Below are 21417 nucleotides of genomic sequence, written 5' to 3'. Positions count from 1 at the left end.
AATGTGTTCCTTCCACCTTCGTGGAGCCGGCGTAGGGGATGGGGAGGAGTGAGAACCCGATTGGCAGGGGTCCGGTCGCAACCCCGGAAGGGGACGGGGGACGATCTAAGAGGTGGCACCGGGCCACAGTCGACCCCCAGTGACAGCTAACAGCTGCAGTGCTGCCCCTTCCTGCCCCAGGACCTGAGCTCAGGTCCCGGGGCGGCTGGAGAAACGCACTGTTTTTTGGTGAGGTGCTCTTACTTACTGTGTGGAGCTGCTCCGGCTGCCCCGGCGACCACACCCCTGCAGGGCCCTGTGCCCGTCCTCCCTGCCCCCTGCCCAGGGCTCGGAGAACAGCAGTCTCTGTGGGGCAACCCGCTTCCAAGCCCTTCAGTGACCACGGAGGACTGGGAACGGGCTGGGCTACCGGGGAGCCTGGGCATCCAACACCTGAGCTCAGCCCTGGGGGCTCACGTGAGGGCAGGGGCTGGGGGTTGCGGGCGGTGAGCGGAGGGGCCTCCAGCCGGCATCAGCCTGGGCCCTGGACCCGGGGAAAGGCCTCACCCTCTCAGTCCTGACCTGCCGCTCAGGAACCCTGTGGCCCACCAGCCCGAGGCTTGTGTCGCCCGCCATGGACTGCCCGGCACACGGCTGGGGTGCCAACGCCACACCTGGATTTTGCACGGGGACCACCTGGGGGCTCGGTGCACAGGAAGACGAGCAGCCCCCAGGCCCCGACACGCCCCTTCCATATCCATCGAGAGGTGCCTGATGGAAGGCCGGCTGTGCTCCTTTTCAAGCCCCAGGGAATTCACACGAACAGCCCTCCCGGCCACGGGGTGCCTGCCCACCGGCTCTGGGCCTGCGACCAGCCCAGAACACAGAAGGCACCGAAGTGGGTGCAGGGAGCTGAGCCGGGGCTGCAGAAGGGCAGACACCACAGCCTGGTCCACAACCGACTGCCCTAGGGCGGGTGAGAACGGGCGGGCAGGCTGAGGGGAGGACAGAGCGTGGCACCGCCTGCCCGCCTGGGCCACGGGGAGAAGGTCGGGGCGCCGCCCGCGCGCTCGCTCCGCTGCCTGGCGTCCTTTGTGGGGGCGAAGGGCCGGAGGCAGGGCTCCCGAGGAGCTCAAAGGCCCGGGAAGGACACACGGGACGGTCCAGAGCCACCCTACCGCTCCAGTGGTGCAGCACCCTCTCTGAATTCCTACTGCCACCAAAACACATCCCTAAGGCCTTTGGGAAGAATCGCTAGGACCCAGGAAGGCAGCCCCCTGCTGTGGTCCAGACTTCAGCAGCTGCCGATGATCAGAGGGAGCCAGCCGGCCGGCCTTGAGCAGGAGGACAGGACACGGGGACAGGGACAGCCACAGCCGGGCTTCCCACAGCTGTGCCCACCGCCAGAACCAGCTCCAGCCAATCACAGCCCCCGAGATGCCAAACAGTGACGGGCGAGAGGCTGGCAGGAAACTGACACCCCCTCACTGGAGAGCCTGCCCGGCCGGGGTGCGGGGCACCATCCCCGTCTGAACTCACCACCCCACAGCTCAGCCATCTCCCAGTGACCCAGACGCGTCACCACGGCCCCAGGGCTGATCCCCGACCAAGGTCAGAACTCCCCCCAGTGTGACGGCCCCCATGCCACTCCTGTGGTGGAAGGGACGGCAGGCAGAGACCAGGAGTAGAGTCTTTTTATTAACGGCTGCGTTTTCAAAGAACCGTTTTGTTACCAGGAAAGCTCCCCAGGAAGGGATTGCATTAGTGCAACAAGGGGGAGCCTTGATGCCAGGCTCTCCAGACACTTCCAGGTGGAGACTTTTGGCCTAGGCCGGCCGCCGGGGACTCAGGGGCTGGGAGGACACGCGGCCCCTCCCCCGCCCCGACGGGGCGCTAAGGCACCCGGCCCGCCTGGGTGGGCAAAACCCCGTGCCTTCAGCAGGCCGGCGGCTTGCAGCCCTCAACCTGCAGCCCTTTGCTCAGGAGGAAGGCGTCCTGCGTGGGGTCACAACCCAGGAAGAGCTTCACCATGCCCTTGGCATCCTCGGAGCCCCCTGGCCTCAGAATGCAGCTTCTGTAGTCCATGGCAACCTGACGAGAGGGGGTGGGGCTGCAGGAGGGTGGAGCACCCCCTTCACTGAGGGTGTGGGTGTGGCCACCTCTGCTGTGACTCAAGAAAGGGCAGGGGAGCAGGGGGTCCAGGGCAGGGCCCTCAGAGCCTGGCAGGCCCAGGCGGGCGGCACAGGCATCTAGGCCCAGGCCAAGGACCTCCGTGTTGGTCTGCATGGCAGGCTGGCCTCTCACCTTGCCACTCAGGACGCCCTCCCGCTTGAAACGTGTGTGGAACGTGTCCGCGGAGTACACCTCGCTGCACAGGTAGCCATAGGACTGGGCGTCGTAGCTTCCTGCCAGGTGGCCGAAGGTCGCAAGCAGGTGGGTCCCTGGGACACACGCGGAGAAGCTCCTGCCCGGCCCCCTGGCCGCTCCGTGCCCCTTCCCCAGAGAGGGGGCCTCAAAGCAGCCCTGTCTGAGTCCCCTGCCACTAGAGGGAGTATTGGCCCAACACTTCTAGAAAACGGGGACCTTGCGGGCAACTCAGTGGAGGGACACAAATAAATTTTTGCCGACTTTCTGCTGAAGCTCACGAGGGTTCACCCCGAAGCCTCTTACAAGGTCAGCTGCCCGAGGCTCCGAGGGATGAGTCAGGGCTCACCTTCCAGCACGGGGAGAGCGCGGGTTCAAGCGCTCACGAGGGAGTGAACTGCGTCTCCGCACCGACACGCACGGGCAAACCTCGTCGACGCGTTCCGTCCGGGGTATGAAGCCCTCTCCTGCCTCTTCCAGGCTCTCCAGAAAGCACGTGCAGATACGCCCACCCCACCCTCGGACTCCGCGGGCCACAGCTGGAGGGACCAGCCCAGGAACCGAGGCAGGAAGAGGCCAGAGGTCAGCGGGCCTCGGCCAGAGCCCGTCAGTCGGTCCCCCTTCACACACCACCAGAGGATCCTCTTGACCTGGGCAGTAGCCGCCAAGCGACCGCTAAGGTGGGCCCGGCGTGCACTTGGCTACCTGGCGTGGCTGGGACCCCGAGGACCTCCTGGCAGAGGCGGGCATTCTCCTGGGCCGGGTCCGCGGGCGTCTGCGTGTGCAGGGCCTTGTCCACCTTGGCCAGGACGATCTGGCGCAGGTTGAAGAGGCCTGGAGGGCGGGAGGAAGGAGACGGGGGGCTGGCACTGTGTGCAGGCCGCGCTTTCCAGCCGGGCGGTCCGGGAGCCCCTTTCCTTTCCCTCGGCCCGACCGCACCGGGGTTGGCCAGCCGGGACTTGATGAGTTGGCCAGCAGCTCTGGGGGACGGCGCTGCCCGTGCCCCACCGAGACTGGCAGCAACGCCAGGGCTTCACAGGGCGCGGCGCTCCCGGCCCCAGAGCCTTCCCTCTGGTTCTCATCACCGGCTGTCGCCAGAGTCGCAGGTAACGTGCCTTTCTTGTCGTTTGTCTTTTTTCCGGCCCTCAGCCACGCAAAGGTGTGAAGCCCTGACACTCGCTGCCACGTGGATGCACCCTGAGAACACGATGCTCAGCGAGACAAGTCAGACACAGAAGGGCACACAGGGTGTGACCCCACTGAGGGGGAACATCCAGAACAGGTAGATCCACAGAGTCAGAGTGGGTTCCTGGTTGTTAGGGGCAGGGGGCGGGGAGGGAATGATAACTAAGGGCGTGACGGACATTTTTGGGGTGAGGGAAATGTTCCAAAACAGGGCAGTAGTGACGGCTGCACAGCTCAGTAAAGTGTCCCCACGCGCTCCGGTGCAGCCTGTGAGAGCATCGCTCTCAGGACGAAGGGCTGACCGCAGGAAGACTGAAGGAGCACTGGGTCCTGGGCCCAGACGCTCAGCTGGGGACACCCCCGCCCCCCCGGTGGGGAAGTCCCTGGGACTTGCTGAGCCTCCACCGAGACTGGCAGCAGCCCCAGGGCCTCACAGGGCGCGGCGCTCCCGGCCCCAGAGCCTTCCCTCTGGTTCTCATCACCGGCTGTCGCCAGAGTCGCAGGTAACGTGCCTTTCTTGTCGTTTGTCTTTTTTCCGGCCCTCAGCCACGCAAAGGTGTGAAGCCCTGACACTCGCTGCCACGTGGATGCACCCTGAGAACACGATGCTCAGCGAGACAAGTCAGACACAGAAGGGCACACAGGGTGTGACCCCACTGAGGGGGAACATCCAGAACAGGTAGATCCACAGAGTCAGAGTGGGTTCCTGGTTGTCAGGGGCAGGGGAGGGGAGGGAATGATAACTAAAGGCGTGAGGGACATTTTTGGGGTGAGGGAAATGTTCCAAAATAGGGCAGTAGTGACGGCTGCACAGCTCAGTAAAGTGTCCCCACGCGCTCCGGTGCAGCCTGTGAGAGCATTGCTCTCAGGACGAAGGGCTGACCGCAGGAAGACTGAAGGAGCACTGGGTCCTGGGCCCAGACGCTCAGCTGGGGACACCCCCGCCCCCCCGGTGGGGAAGTCCCTGGGACTTGCTGAGCCTCCACCGAGACTGGCAGCAGCCCCAGGGCCTCACAGGGCACGGCGCTCCCGGCCCCAGAGCCTACCCTCTGGTTCTCATCACCGCCTGTCACCAGACTTGCATGCAACGTTCCTTTCTTTTCTTTTGTCTTTTTAAAGGCAACTCTTGAATACACGTATTTAACATGCAGGGAACCAGTCCTGACTCCTTGATCTGCGGCTTCCAGGCTCCAGAGTCTCGAGGACATCCACTTCCATTTTTTTACACGCCCTGTGCGTGGGGTTTGATGATGGAAACTGACACCGAGGGCGTCACCACGTGCGGGGTGACATCAGCGGAAGAATCCCGTGGCGAGGGCCTGCCTGAGAACCACGGGAGAGCCCGGGCCCTCCCCGCCCCCTGCCTGCAGCCCCGCGCCCGCACCCACCTGGGAGCGGAGCTGGTGCATCGCTTGCCAGAACTCATGGAAGTAGGTCTCCAGCTCATCATGCTGCAACAGGGAGGGCGGGTTGGGCGTAGACTTGGTGAAGTTGGCCACCATGGCCGCGATGGCAATCTGGCGCCTCCCATCCTGCTGCAGGCAGCCCGGCTGCAGGCCAAAGCAGGCCATGTGCCCAGACTTCCCTTCCCTGGGGAGGGACGCGGGTGAGGCCCCGCTTCCACAGAGGAGCCCTGGCCCACGGCCGACAGGTTCCCCCACGCATGCACCGAGGGTAGAGGTCCAGGTAGAACTTGCCGATGGATGACCTTGTCCGCGGCCGCGTCCCGGACCGTGTAGAGCCTCACATCTCCGTGACACACGTTGGCACCCTCCTCCAGGTCGAAGGTCAGCCCCAGCAGCTCCTGGGAGATGCCCAGCTACCCGCGCGTGACCACCTGCATGGGGAAGGACTCATCGAGCAGGTACTGGTCCACGTGGTAGCGCGTCTCCTCCCCCTGGTTCATGTAGCAGCACAGGTCCTAGACGTTGATGGGCCCGTCAAAGTGCAGGCCCCGCCTCTGGCACTTGGCCTTCTTTAGGTCCAGGATCACGGCCGCTCCTGCTCCCCGAGGGGCTTCAGCTTCTGGGCCAGCTCATCTGCGGGCGGAGGGGAGAGGTTCGGCTATGTCCCTGTGGCAGCCTCCCAGCCGCCACCCACCCCACGCCCCTCGAGGCAGAATGAAGGGTTGGGGAAGGCGACCCCCAAGGGCTGACACAGTCGGGTCTCAGGCAGCACCACGTCCAGTCAAGGTCCGCCTGACCCTCGGGGAGGCGGGGTTACCTAGGAAAGTGGCCACCACCTGGCTGGTCTTGGCCATGTTCATCTCCAGCACGGAGTCGGCACGCGTGCTGAACCCCAGCAGGCGGGACTTCTGAGCCTGCAGCCTTACCAGCTCCCCGAGGATCGCGCAGTTCTCCTGGAACCCAGAGACGGCCAGCGCTGGGGACCGTGGGCCACGCCCTCCCCACGGGCCCCGGGCCAGGTCTCTGAGGGCGGGCAGGGCTCTCAGGCCACTGGCGGGCACAGCCAATCCCCCTCCCTCCTCCTCCTGGCCCGGATTTCTAGACACTTTGGTGCTGTCCTAACACGTGGTCTTTATGAACACAGGTCCTTTTGGAACCAGAAACGGCGTGAACCGTGATGAGCTCTAAGGCCAAGGGCAGGAAGAAATGTGACCAGGCTCTCCAGGAGCCACCCAGGGGCCTCCCCGGGCTCAACAATACAGACTCGGCTGCCGTGCAGACAGCAGGTCATCCCCACGGCGCCCGAACACCCAGCCCCCTGGACGGCGAGACGCCTGTTGCTGCAGGTGGCCCGGGGCTGGCTGGTGAGGCCCGGCCCCAGGCGTACGCCACCTTCTCTGGGGCCACCTCTCCGGCTCTGCCGTGGGGTTCTCCTGGGAGCCCCCAGTCACCACAGGACCAGCGTGGCCTGTCTGCAGCCCAAGAAGGTGGGGACACAGGACTGTCCCCCATGCCCCCCACATCACCCACGAGGCCGAGCAAGCACCAGTGGTGTCTGCGGGGAAGATGAAGGGCTCACGCACAGCCCCCATCTACTGAAGATGCTGAACAGGAGAAGCACAGACTGCAGCCACACGCGGTATGGACCAAACGCAAGTGTCCTTGCAGGAACCGATGTCTGAATGTCAAGGCCGTACCCGGGCCACAGTGAGAAGGCCCAGACCCCACGCAAGGCACAGAGAGGAGATGGGGGGAACATCTGCGAATCTGAGCTCATCGGGCATCACCCCAGAAGGAGAGGGAGAGGAGGAGGGAGAGGGAGAGGGAGAGGGAGGGAGGTACAGACGTCTCTCCCTTCCCTGGGGGTTCTCTAGTGCAGCCAAGGCTGAAAAGCACTGCATTTCGGGAGATGGGTCCTCGTGGAAAAGTTAAATAGTAGCTCATGGCATTATCGACACATATTAAAAAGGCCCCAAATCTTGGGGAGTCAGGGAGGGGAGCTGGCGGCTGCCTCGTAAAGGAGGAGAGATTGGGCGTCAGAGGAGGTGCCTGTGCAGCCCGCCGCCGCTGCCCAGGACCCCGCAGACTTCATCTCCCAGCTGTGGTCCCGGGCTGGAAGGCAGCGGGGAGGTCAAGCCGTCCAAGCATCAACGTTGACTTCAGGGCTGATCTAAAAGGCGCCTGGTGTTTGTTGAAGCAGAAGAAAGAGAAAGCAGTGGGGAGAGGAGGGGAGGGGGAGGGAGCCCCCATCAGCCCTTCTCCCTCTCTCCCTCTCTGTCTCCCTCTCTCCCTCCTTCCCTCCCTCCCTCTACCTCCCTGCTTCTCACTCTCACTCTCCCTCCATCTCTCCCTCTGCCTCTCTCCCTCTCCCTCTTTCCCTCTCCCTCTCTCCCTGTCCCCCTTTCCCTGTCCCTGTTTCCCTGTTCCGCTCTTCCGATACCTCATTCCCTCTCCCTCTCTCCCTCTCTCCCTCTCGTGCTCCCTCTCCCTCTCCCTCCACCTCCTTCCCTCTCCGGAGAGGGTGCCTGCTTCCTTCTCTGTCTCCCTCTCTGGAGAGGGAAGGAGGTGGAGGGAGAGGGATAGAGGGAGGGAGGGAAAGACAAAGGCGTCTCTCCCTCCCTCCCTCCCTCCCTCTCTCCCTCCCTCTCTCCATCTCCCTCACTCCCTCCCAGAGATGGAGAGACAGAGGAAGAGGCAGAGACAAGGGAGAGGGAGAGGGAGAGGGAGAGAGAGGGGGGAGGGAGGGAGAGAGAGAGAGGTGTCTTCCTCCCTCCCTTTCCCTCTCTCCCTCCCTCTCTCACTCTCCTGCTCCCTCTCCCTCTCTGGAGAGGGAAGGAGGTGGAGGGAGAGAGAGCAGGAGAGGGAGGGGGGAGAGGGAGAGAGAGGGGGAGAGGGAGAGAGGGATAGAGGGAGGGAAGGAAAGACAAAGACGTCTCTCCCTCCCTCCCTCTATCCCTCTCTCCCTCCCTTTATCCCTCTCTCGCTCCCTCTCTCCCACTCCCTCGCTCCCTCTCCTCCCTCTCCCTCTCCCTCCGTCTCTCCATCTCCCTCACTCCCTCCCAAAGATGGAGAGACAGAGGAAGAGGCAGAGACAAGGGAGAGGGAGAGGGAGAGAGAGGGGGGAGGGAGGGAGAGAGAGAGAGGTGTCTTCCTCCCTCCCTTTCCCTCTCTCCCTCCCTCTCTCCCTCTCCTGCTCCCTCTCCCTCTCTGGAGAGGGAAGGAGGTGGAGGGAGAGAGAGCAGGAGAGGGAGGGGGGAGAGGGAGAGAGAGGGAGAGAGGGATAGAGGGAGGGAAGGAAAGACAAAGTCGTCTCTCCCTCCCTCCCTCTATCCCTCTCTCCCTCCCTTTATCCCTCTCTCGCTCCCTCTCTCCCACTCCCTCGCTCCCTCTCCTCCCTCTCCCTCCGTCTCTCCATCTCCCTCACTCCCTCCCAGAGACGGAGGAAGAGGCAGAGACAAGGGAGAGGGAGAGGGAGAGAGAGGGGGGAGGGAGGGAGGGAGAGAGAGGTGTCTTCCTCTCTCCCTTTCCCTCTCTCCCTCCCTCTCTCCCTCTCCTGCTCCCTCTCCCTCTCTGGAGAGGGAAGGAGGTGGAGGGAGAGAGAGCAGGAGAGGGAGGGGGGAGAGGGAGAGAGAGGGATAGAGGGAGGGAAGGAAAGACAAAGTCGTCTCTCCCTCCCTCCCTCTATCCCTCTCTCCCTCCCTTTATCCCTCTCTCGCTCCCTCTCTCCCACTCCCTTGCTCCCTCTCCTCCCTCTCCCTCTCCCTCCGTCTCTCCATCTCCCTCACTCCCTCCCAAAGATGGAGAGACAGAGGAAGAGGCAGAGACAAGGGAGAGGGAGAGGGAGAAGGAGAGAGAGGGGGGAGAGAGGGAGAGAGAGAGAGGTCTCTTCCTCCCTCCCTTTCCCTCTCTCCTTCTTCTCTCCCTCTCTCCCTCTCCCTCTCTCCCCCCTCCCTCTGCTCCTCTCCCTCATCTCTGCCTCTCCCTCCATCTCTCCCTGTCTGAGAGGGAATGAGGGAGCGGGAGAGACGGAGGGAGAGGGAGAGACGGAGGGAGCGGGAGAGACAGAGGGAGGGAGAGGGAGAGAGGAAGGGAAAGGGCGAGGGAGAGGGAGGGAGGGCGAGACATCTCTCCCTCTCCCTCTCCCTCTCCCTCCCTTCCTCTCCCTCTCCTAGAGGGAGGGAGGGAGAGGGAGAGACAGAGGGAGAGGAGAGGGAGGGAGCGAAGGAGAGGGGGAGTCGGAGAAGGAGGTAGGGAGAGGGAGAAGGAGAGAGGGTGCCTGCTTCCCTCTCTGTCTCCCTCCCTCCCTCTCCGTGTCCCTCTCTCCCCCCTCTCCCTCTCCCTCTGTCTCTCCCTCTCTGGGAGGGAGAGAGGGAGAGGGAGCAGGAGGGAAAATGATGGAGGGATGGAGAGGGAGAGAGGGTGAGGGAGAGAAGGAGAGGAGGAGGAGAGAGGCAGAGGGAGGGAGGAAGAGACCTCTCCCTCCCTCCCTCTGCCTCCCTCCTTCTCCTCCCTCTTCTCCCTCTCTCTCCAACTCTCCCTCTCCCTCCATCTCTCCATCTCCCTCACTCCCTCCCAGAGAGGGAGAGACAGAGGTAGAGGCAGAGCGGAACACGGAAACAAGGACAGGGAAACAGGCACAGGGAGAGAGGCAGGGACAGAGGGAGAGGAGAGGGAAGAGGGAGAGGAAAGAGGGAGAGGAAAGAGAGGGAGGGAGAGAGGGAGAGACAGATGGAGAGAGAGGGAGGGAGAGAGAGAGAGGGAGAGGGAAAGAGGTAGAGGGAGAGCAGAACAGGGAAAGAGGGACAGGGAGGGAGAGAGGGAGGAGAGGAAGCAGGGAGAAAAGAGAGAAAGAACACACCATCTACATTTCTGTCAGATGACACCGGGGATCCTTACACAACCAGGAGAAAATAACACAGGGAGGCTCTTTCTCAGCTGGAACTGGCACTGCAGAGGGGGCCAAACACCACCAGGCTGGCCACACATGTCCAGCCGCCGCTCCAGCCCCGTCAGCCGTGAGTCCGGTCACCAGGGCTCTGAGTGTCTGCTCCAGGGAGCTGGGGTTCACCCTCTCACCGGGGAGGCCGGGCCAAGACCGCGGGGCCCCGGGCTGGACACATAGGGGGAAAAGCATCCCCACAGGACAGCTTGTGCGAGCAGATTCAGCTGCCAGATTCTAGAGGCCCGGGACCACCCTGTGGCCCGTGAAAAACAGGAGGCCACGAGGGTCTTGCATCGTGATTCCTGTCCGTTGGACTGTAAAGTTTATGTAGGGAATCTTGCAAACAGTGGTAACAAGGCTGAATTGGAACGAGATTTAGGCTATTACGGACCACTCTGAAGTGTGTGGGTTGCTAAAAGCCCTCCCGGCTTCGCTCTTGTTGAATGTGAAGATCCCCGAGATGCAGCCGATGCTGTCCGAGAACTAGATGGGAGAACACTATGTGGCTGCCGAGTAAGAGTGGACCTGTCGAATGGGGAAAAGAGAAGTCGAAATCGTGACCGCCTCCTTCTTGGGGTCGTCGCCCTCGAGATGATTATCGGAGGAGGAGTCCTCCACCTCCCACACATCTCCAAGATGGAGAGCCTTCTCCGTCAGCCAGAGCAGGTCCCTTTCTAGATATAGGAGAAGAGAGAGATGACTGTCCCAGGAGAGAAATCACAAGCCGTCCCGATCTTTCTCTAGGTCTCCTAGCCGATCTAGGTCAAATGAAAGGAAATAGAAGACCACTTTGCAAGAGGAGTGGTGTACAGGCAATAACTTCATTTGACAGGAGTATGTACAGAAAATTCAAGTTTGGTTTGAGACTTCTGAAGCTTGGTGCACTTTTTAAATGTTTTAGTTGTTCACATTTGTTTGTCTCTTGGGACAGTGACCCATAAAGGTGTCATTCTCTATGGTTTGAAATGGGTCACATGAGGCATGTGATATGAAGAATTGTTACCTTCCAATGTTCCCTTAAGCAAAATTGAATTTGCTTTGAATTTTTGGTCTTGCCTAGACTGATAATAAAACTTTAACTCCTGCCCACCTAAAGTGTGATGTTTACTATTATGGAAACAACACTGGCAAACGTGTAAAAGACTTTCTGTAGCTGGGATATGGTATGCAGCTGTAGTTAAGCAAGCAGTCTTTAAAAGGTGCTGTGAACACAAGCCAGCAGGTAAAAATGAAAGCCGCACCCTTACCCTAGATTAGAGGTTTAAAAATTCCACTAGTCTTCACACGGGACAAGAGGTTGTCCAGGGAGTTGAGAATCTAAGAAGTTACAAGGAAGTTAGTTTACCTTTGAGTTAGGTCATAAGTCCCCTCTGTGATTGCTGTACATGAATACATAGCTCTTTGTAATATTTTTTGGAAATCTGAGATGATCAAGATACCAATGTCCTGCCGGATTAAGAGTATTGTAGAGCTGAACTTTGAGTTACTGTGCAATTTTTTTTTTCATGCTGTCATTTGTAATATGTTTTGTGAGAATCCTTGGGATTAAAGTTTTGGTTGCAAAAGAAAAGAAGAAAAGAAAAGAATCCGCCTGCCAGTGCAGGGGACACAGGTTCAAGCCCTGGTCCGGGAAGATCCCAGGTGCCGCAGATCAACTAAGCCCGTGGGCCACAACTACTGAGCCTGCGCTCTAGATCCTGGGAGCCAGAACTACTGAGCCCCCATGCACAACTACAGAAGCCCGCACGCAACGAAGACCCAACGCAGCAAAAAAAAAAAAAAAAAAAAAAAAAGACGCTACTGGCCAGGTGATCAAGGGTAAAATCATTTGTCATAAGTCCCGTTGATGGTGTGTATCCTTGATGTGACCTGAGGAGAATGGCATTTTTATCTCTGTCTGGATCTTCCGCCCCAAACCCCATAACTCCAGACCAACCATAAGAAAACATCAGAAAACAAACAGACAAACAAATTGAGGGACAAAATACCTGACCAGTCCTCCTCAAAACTTTCAAGGTATCAAAACCCAGGGACATCTGAGAAATGTCACAGCCCAGAGGAGACTGGGACAGAAAAAGGATGTTAGGGGAAAACTAGGGAAATGCTAATGAACTGTGGACTTTAGTTAATAACAATGTATCCATCTTGGTTCCTTAGTTGGATAAACATGTCATACTAACGTACTAACGTGTTGGAGATAGGGTTACTGGGTCAGGGTCCACGGCACTCTACACTCTGTACAGATCTTTGCCACTTTTTTGTAACTCTAAGCTATTCTAAAATTAAGCGAGTACTGAACAGAGATAAGAATGTTATTTCCCTGATTTGAACATGCCTGAGTTTCTTTTCATGGTCACATTTTTGCTATCTGGATGTGTCTTGGAATCAGTAGCAAAGGAGAGTTGCCAGCCCCTGGAAAGATGTGGGTGGTTTGCAGGTGGCTTGCTCTGGAGCTGAAGACCACGGTGGGAAGTCTGCAGCCTCGGGCTGCACTTAGAACCATGGGAGGGGATGGGCCAGCTCAGTTAGGGATGGAACCTATAAGTAAAACTTTTTTCTTTTCCATTATGGCTTATCACAGGATGTTGAATATAGTTCCCTGTGCTAGACAGTAGGATGTTGTAGTTTATCCATCCTATATTTAATAGTTTGCATCTGCTAACCCCAAACTCCCAATCCAACCCTCCCTCACTCTTTCTCCCCCTTGGCAACCACAAGTCTGTTCTCTATGTCTGTGAGTCTGTTTTTGTTTCGTAGACGAGTTCATTTGTGTCGTATTTTAGATTTCACATATAAGTGAGATCATATGATATGTGTCTTTCTCTTCTGACTTACTTCACTTAGTATGGTAATCTCTAGGTCCATCCACATTGCTGCAAATAGCATTATTTCATTCTTTTTATGGCTGGATAATATCCCATTGTATATATGTACCACATCTTCTTTATCCATTCATCCATCAGTGGACATTTAGGTAGCTTCCATGTCTTGGCTATTGTAAATAGTGCTGCAATGAACATTGGGGTGCATGTATCTTGTCTTTCTTTTTTTTTTCTTTCTTCCTTTCTTCCTCCCTTTCTTTCCTCCTTTCTTTCTTTCTTCCTTTCTTCCTTTATTTCTTTCTTCCTTTCTTTCTTCCTTGCTTCCTTCCCTTCTTTCTTTCTTTCTCTCTCTCCCTCTCTCTCTTTCTTTCTTTTTCTTTCTTTCTTTCTTTTTTTTTTTTTGTCACACAGCATGTGAGATCTTAGTTCCCTGACCAGAGATGGAACCCATGCCCCCCGCACTGGAAGCACGGAGTCTTAACCACTGGAGCACCAAGGAGATCCCAGGGGTGTGTGTATAGTTTTGAATTAGAGTTTTCTCCAGATCTATGCCCAGGAGTGGAATTGCGGGACCCTATGGCAGCTGTATCTGTTGCTGCACGTCTCACATCAACCACCTGCACTCCAATCCTTGCTCTCAACGTCATCTTTGGGGAACCCAACCTGCGACAGGGACCTTGACAAGAAGAAATGGCTCAGGGAAAAGCTACCTGCACAGGGAGGAGATAGAGGCCATCGCCCCTGGGGTGCGGCGCGGAGAGTGGGCACAGAGATTTGTCATTTCACCCCCGATGCTCATCTCAGCCCTCCTGGCTGCCCCACTCTAGGTCACCTCGGGATACAGAGGTGACCCGGTTAGAGTCCCTGCCTGTGCAGGAATCTGGGGGCACCAGCGGGTCTGAATAATATTAGTGCAGGGTCTCCCCTGCGGCACTGGGGTTATTCGGGGCGGGTCATCCTCTGCTGAGGGCCCCTCCTGGGCACTGTGTGGGGTTTAGCAGCAGCCCTGGCCACACCCCTTTGATTCCAGGGGCCCCTCCCCCCCAGTTGTGACAACCACAGATTTTCCCCACACATCACGGAAGAACTGGGTGAGGCGGGGGCAGGATGGCCCTGGGCGAGGACAGCTGTGTTGAAGCAACCAGCCTGGCCCAGGGCAAGGTCTGCCCCAATCCCGTCAGCGCCTGCATTTAGACCTGCCCCTTTCCTCTCCCACCTCCTCTGCCCTGCAGTGGTCTCCGAGACATCATCGCCATGTGATAAATCACACCTTCTCAGTCGACTGTTTGCTGCCCTCGCTAGAACGTGAGCTCTTTGAGGACAGGGATGCTGTTATGTCCCCAGCACCTAGAAGAGTGTCTGCTGTGTAGTAGATGCTTCATAAATACTTGCTGAATAAAGGAGTTGAATAAAGGGATGAGTGGATGGATGAATGAAGGTTACAATGGAAGGAGGGGGGAGATTCCCTTTCTGGCTCTCGGGGGTTGGGAGATCAAGTGAAAGATCCGTCCTAAATAGGCTGATCAGCCTTCTGGGGTTCCCCGGGACTGAGGGTTTCCCCAGAGTTCCAGCGCTCAAACCTGAGCGGTCCTGGGCAAACTGGGGGCGGGTGTTGGTCACCCTATCTAAACACAGTAACAATTCCAGCTGCAATAGCAATGGCCAATGACCTCTATGGTCTTATTGACCATGCACAGTTCTTTACCTGGCAGGGAAGGGTGGGCCGGGATGGGAATTCTGGTGATCCAGGGCGGGTGAGGGCACACCCCGGGCTTGTGTAGGGGAGTCCAGGAAGGTTCTGGAGGAAGTGACAGTGACACAGGGGGGAGGGAGGAGTCTAAGGAAGAACATCCCACATGACAACGTGTGCCAAAGGCCCTGGGCCCAAGGTCACACCTGACCAGGGCTTGCCTTTTTTTTTTTTTCTAATTTACTTTTTCCCACATGGATATGCAATTGTCCTAATGCCATTTATTGAAAACTCCTTAATTTCCCCACTTTCTGTCATATCAAGTTCTCATAGATCTGTTTCTGGACCTTTATTCTATACCATAGAGCTATACGTCCCATCCTTGCACGACTAGGGCTGTTTCATCACTATAACTTTATTTTTTATTCATTTATTTTTCTTGGCCATGCCGTGCGGCATGTGGGATCTTATTTCCCTGACCAGGGATCGAACCCGCGCCCCCTGCCAGTGGAAGCTCGGAGTCTTAATCACTGGACCTCCAGGGAAGTCCCCAGGGTTTGCTTTGACATCCATCGAATGGTGGCAGGTGGGCACGGGGAGCAGCTGTCTGTGAGCCATCCTGTGTAGAAATGCAGGCTGGAGGGGAGGACAGATGGAGCGGGAGGGGAAGAAGCGGAGGAGGGAGGGAGGGCGGGCGAGAGACAGACAGAGCATGAAAGCTGAAAAGAGCTCCTAGTGCCGGGAGCCTTGGAGCCAGAGCCTGGGAGCCAGGGTGACTGGCTCTCCTCCCTGGTGTGTGTGTGTGTGTTGCGGGGGGTGGCTCTGGGCTTCTCAGGCTGGGAATGGGGTGCACAGAGCAGGGACGGAGCAGGGACCCTTCTCTCTGGGACCTCGTGGGCCATCCTCAGCTCACAAAGCTGAGCCACTCCTGGCCCTACGAGTGGGGGGGCTTATCCTCCCTGTCCCCTGGATCACACCCCCTCACACACAACTTCCCCGTGTGTGTTCCCAGCAACCAAGAGAATCTGTTTTTAAAAGATTTGGGGGAGGGGGGTAAACATACAAACAAGAGCAGAATGGATACTTTTACAGAATGTGAATGGCTCTGTGTAAGCCCACCCCCAGGGTAACCACAGTCCTGACCTCTAACACCCTTGACGAGTCAGCCTTGGTCTGGGCTTGCGGACCCACGGAAGCTTCCTCATCCCCTCCTTCAGATCCCGTCTCTCCCTTGGCGTCTTTGTGAGAAGCACCCGGGGAAGTGGGACTGCTAGGCTGTACTGCTGCTAGAACTCCACCTGGGCTCCACCAGGCTCCAGCCCCCCACCCTGTGCACCTCTCTGACCCTGAGGCACCTCAACTGGTAGCAGCCGCATCACCTTCCCTCCTGGGTCTTGTGACACTTAAGGGAGACACCGCAAGGACAAGCCTTTGGCTCCCTGGCTGGCAAAGAGCAGGTGCTCAATTGTCATAAGTGTCCGTATCAGTGAGGGTTCTCCAGACAAACAGAATCCATAGGGTGTGTGTGTGTATATACACACACACGTACATATGTACACGCGTACAAAAATATACAGCAGTGTATCTATGCAGTATGCATACACACATATACACATATAGTATATACAATACACACCTACCTGTATACACACATATAAAAGGCATAGTTTGTATATCTACAGTATGTATACACACATATGCACATAACATATACAATACCCACATACATAGACACTATACATACACACATATAAAATGCATCGTTTGTATGTATACAGTATGCACACATACGTATAACGTATGCAATATACACACCTAGGTACATATATGTCATACATATAGACACATACAAAGATATTTAGGTGTGTATATAGACAGTATACATACATACACATATAATACATGCAATACGTACACGTACATACATATAGACACACATATACACCTACATATAAAAGCATATAGCATAAAAATATATATGTACTGTATATATAAATTCATCGTATGTACACGTACATATATCATATATATCAGATATATACATATATACAATGTATACACACACATACACACCTATATGTAAATATGCGCATGTACATACACATATAAATACATACGCAAGTGTGTATATAACAGTATATACATATATACATGTAACACCTAGAAACATATACACATACAGGTATACAACATATATACACACCTATATATAAATACACACTGTATACATACATACAGTGTACATAAACTGTATATCTACACACACCCATATATCAATATATGGGTGTGTGTATATACACAGCATGTTCACATTTATAAAATGTATACTATATATATGCACATACATACATGTATACAATATATACACACAAATATATAGGCTTGTATGTATACTGTATATAGTACTTACACATATACTACAAACGCACGCACATATAAACATATGTGTATACATATATATAATATGTATGCACACATATACAAATTAATAGGCTTGTATATATTCAGTATTTTTACATATATAGTTTTGTTTTAAGGAGTTGACTCATGTGACCGTGAGGCAGGCAAGTCAGGGCAGGACTCTGGGCTGGAGACACAGGGAAGAGCTGATGTCCCAAGGCCATTGGAGGAACAGTTCCCTCTTTCTTCGGAACCTCATTTTTCTCTCCAGTCCTTCAGCTGATGGACGAGGCCCACCCACGCCACGGCATTGACAATCTCCTTTACCCAAAGTGGACCAATTTCAGTGTTCATCTCTTCTGAAAAATACCTTCCTGGCCACATCTGGAATAATGTTTGTGGTTGCCGGGGCCCCACGCAGTGCGCACATGAGATTAACCATCCCCGTGGCGATGATGACACTTTATTTTCTCCCTTGACCATTGTCACTACTATTCCAATTAAAATGGCAGCGCCATGAGGGCAGGGCATTTCCTTTTTTGCCAGTACTGAGCGTCCAGGGTCTGGTGCCTAGCATAGGCTAAATACAGGGCATTTTTGTGAACAGAAGCCGGGATTCCGGCTGTCATATTTAATGAGGAATTATAGTCTTATTATTGGGTAGGGGTGTGTGTGTGTGTGTGTGTGTGTGTGTGTGTGTGTGTGTGTGTGTCACGGTACGTCAAGGGCGGGAGTCGAACCCGCCACCCCAAGCCCCGAGGGGGTCTCCCCGGGTCCCGACTTCGGGCCGGTGCGGGTGGCCGGGGGCAGCCGAAGACGTGCGTGCGTGCGTGCGTGCGTGCGTGCGTAGGTGGAGCGGGCGAGTCCACGGGGTGGGCGGCGCGCGCGCGCCGCGAGTGAGTGGTTCAGCCCGGCCCCGGCTCATTGTGCTCGCCTCACGCCGGCCCGAGTTGGCGGCAGCGCTGGAGGTCCCGGGCCTGTGACCACAAAGAGGGAGCCGGGGGCCAGACGGGAGCGCGGCGGCGGCGGCGGCGGCGGCGGCGGTGGCTGAGGTCCAGGCCAGGCCCCCTCCCCTCAGCCTCCCGCCCGCCCGCCCGCCTGCCCCGCCCCCGCCGGCGGGCGTCCCGCCCCTCCCCCCAACCGCCAGACTAGCCTGGTGCGGGGGCCGCGCGCGAAGACATGGGGGAGAAGTTGGAGCCCAGGCTGGAGTCGTCCGTGGGGGCCGAGCCCGCCGTCTACCCGTGGCCGCTGCCGGTCTACGTGAGTGCCACCCGTCCCCTCTTCCCGGACCCCCGCCCCTCTTCCCCCACGGCGCGCGCTGAGCCCACCGAGAAACGGAGCGACTCGAGTCGCCAGACCCTCTTTGGAGCCCCCCTTCCCGCCCCGCCGTGGTTCTCCGCGGCCGTGTCCAGCCCCCGCGCGCAGGGTGGGCAGAGGGGAGCCGGGGCCGGCCGGGGGCGCAGACTCGGCCGCGGGGACCCCGCGCTTCCGAGGGGCGCCCGAGCCGGGCTGCCGTTGGCTCTGTAGGGCTGGGGACCCCGGTCCCCCCGGGCCTGGACTGCCGGCGGGCTTGCCCTTCCGTACTTCATGATCTGACATGTAGGGTTTCTTTTTCCTGGTAGTTTATTCTTAGCGCTGTCAACGTGCTTAGCTTTTTTATTTTTGAGGACACCCTTTCCTTCCTCTCTCCAGTTTTTTGTGTTTTTGTTTTGTGGTGTTTTAGTTAGGCATTTTGTCCCTCTGATCTTGAGTGGGTGGGCTGGCTGGACCCTTGGAGAGGAGGCGTTGTCTCCCCTAATTTGAGTGGGTGGGCTGGCAGGGCCCTTGGAACGGAGGCATTGTGTCCTGTAATTTTAGTGGGTGGGCTGGCTGGACCCTTGGAGAGGAGGCATCCTGTCCCCTGATCTTGAGTGGCCTTTGGCAAATGACACGCCGAACGGAAATTTACACAGGCGTCCGGTGATTCCAGAAATGCAGGGTGTCCGGGCAGGTGGGCGCCTTGCCTCTCGTCCCCCGTGGCGGCGTGGTGCGCGTGTTGTTGTCTCAGGGTTTACGCTTGGGCCCTGCAGCCCACCTTCGGGAGGGAAAGCGCAGCGGGCGCCTTGGGCCGGCGCCTTTGGGGCGCCCTTTCGTGCGCTCGGCTTGCGGGGGACCGGCCTGCAGGGGAGCCGGCGGGGAAGCCCGCGCGACCCGCCGCCCCTCGCGCGGGCTCCGTGTGTCTCAGTTTGTGGAAACTGTGTCGCGGCCGGGTGCGGGTCGGGACGCTGGGACCGCCTGGGAGCCGTTGTTGACTCCGGTCCCCGGTTCTCCGCAGTTCTCCGAGGTCGGAGGGTTTCCAGCCCGCCACTGCGCGCTGGCGCCTTCTATTTTTTGCTCTTCCTGTGGCCAGAGGCGCGGCTGAGTTGTGCACCCATCCCTCACTCTCCGTGTCCCTCTTCCTTTATTGTCTGGTTACTCGCTGGTTACTTTCCTCCCTCCCATTTTATCATTATCTGTGAGTTTTATTAACATGACGTTTACTCCCTCTTTTAAATTAATAATGAAGGAAACTGTGAAATGGTACTTTTATCTTTAATGGCTGATGCTGTAAAAGTGACAATTGCAATGCAAGCATCTTTCCCTCACTTGACTCCTGTCATGCATCTCAGTAGTGTCTCTGTGACAGGACTTGAAATGATAGCACCCACATCTCTTGCAGCTCATTCACACTGAAGGGATATAATCCTCGGTTTGCTATCACAGCCACTTGCCCAGCTCAGACTGTGATGTCACAAACCAAAGATGATTCTCCCTCAGCAGGAAGAAGCCGGAGAGATGAATCTCCCCCATGATGGACCATCAGCCTTATTCAAATTTGGTCACTTCATGAAGAAAAATTAACCATAATAAAGATCAAAGATACCGGCTAGTTGAAATACCCTGTTGAATTAAGCTTGAAAAACTTTTCCATGATACTGGAATGAAGGAAGTTCTTTCAAAATTCTAAGGAAAAATTTGAGAGTTATAATAATGCAGATATCAGTAAATATTTATGGAATTAAAAATATTATGTAGTGCTGGTCCCTTTAAATGTTAACACTTAAAAATAACTTATAGGTATGTTTCTTATTTTCTATGCAAAATTATGTGGCTTGCTATTTCAGACAAAGATGACGTATCAATCTGAAAAGAGTCGGCAAAGACACAAAATGGATGTACTTTCTCTTGACCTATACACCTACTTTTATGTTCTCATGGTTTAAATAAAAAGTACAGCTTTTGGGTTATTTAAGAAGAGCAGAAGCTAAAAATACAGTACTAAATATCATTGCAAGGATTTGGTAGCCAAAACATTTGCTCCATTTCTAGGAAAGAATCCATTAAGACAAAATTATATTACTTTTATAATATAATACTTTTTATATCATGTGCGCTTGAAAAACATTCTAAGTTACAGAAACAATTAGACAGTCATTGAGTACTCCCCAAGATGTTCAAAATCTCTTTAGTTGTTAAATCTATCAACACACAACACAAAAACTCTCATAAATAAACCACATCTTCAGGTATCCAACCAAATCTTCTAGCATAAAATTCCTTATCCGTTTGTACCCATGAGATGCTAAAGTTGAAGCAGTTTTCAACTTGAATCATTGATAAATGATGTGTTAAAAATTAGCTAATGTTTTTATTCTTTACTTTTTCACTTAAAATGAAGAAGAAACTGTAGATTGGGCTAATTTGGAATAAATTGCTATAGAGTTGTTTTTGGAAAGCTGTTATTTAAATCTCAATAATCATTATTCAGAATGGGTTATTATAGAGGAATAGCTTGATTTAGATAGGAAAGAGAAATGAAGGTTCACTGGGACTGATGCTAACCAGGGCTAAAGGGGAGGTGGGTTTGCTCATCCATTGTCTTTAGAAGATAAATCATAGAAGCAACGTCCCTAACCTGGTGGGACCTGGGTCTCTTTGTACATTACAATGAGTAAATAAAATCCAGAAGACTTGAGGAATGTCATTTTATACCCCCTTCAGTTCTATCTATTGGAAGCAAATTGTTTGAGTATAATATTGTTAATCTCTTCTTTTTGCCTAAGTTAAACAATTCTTTGAGTTGAAATAGTTTTGTAACTTAAAAAATATATGCCTATTTTCAAAGCATGTCAGGTTACAAAATATAATGAGGAAAAAGATGAATTCTTAAGGGTTCAGGTCCATGTCAGTACAGTTAAAAAATACTTTTAGTGAGGGCTGGTGTACAAAGTATTTTGAAATTTTTAAATAAACATTTTTCTCTGCAACAAATTGATACACTACAGTATTACTGCTTGTATTTGAATTGCTGCTTTCCTTTACTGGAAAATGACGGGTGAATTTCTGTAATGAATTCCGACTTATGACATTTAAGGTTATTTATAGACTGTCTTGAAGAGAGTGATGGGATCATGTAATTTACTCTATTAATTAAAAGTTGAAAGAAGGAAAGAATTCAGTGAAATGGAAGAATTTCAAATTTGACTTATCAGGCAAGTACTGAATAATTACTTTAGATAGATTTCCCTATATTATCGGAAGATAATCTCCTATATCATCTCTTACCACCATCAGAAAACCACCCCCCAAAAGGGGGACCTCATTCATATT

Source organism: Eschrichtius robustus, chromosome 1 (assembly GCF_028021215.1).
Source record: "Eschrichtius robustus isolate mEscRob2 chromosome 1, mEscRob2.pri, whole genome shotgun sequence".
In the NCBI taxonomy this organism is placed as follows: Eukaryota; Metazoa; Chordata; class Mammalia; order Artiodactyla; family Eschrichtiidae; genus Eschrichtius; species Eschrichtius robustus.
This window is presented reverse-complemented; position numbering follows the sequence as displayed.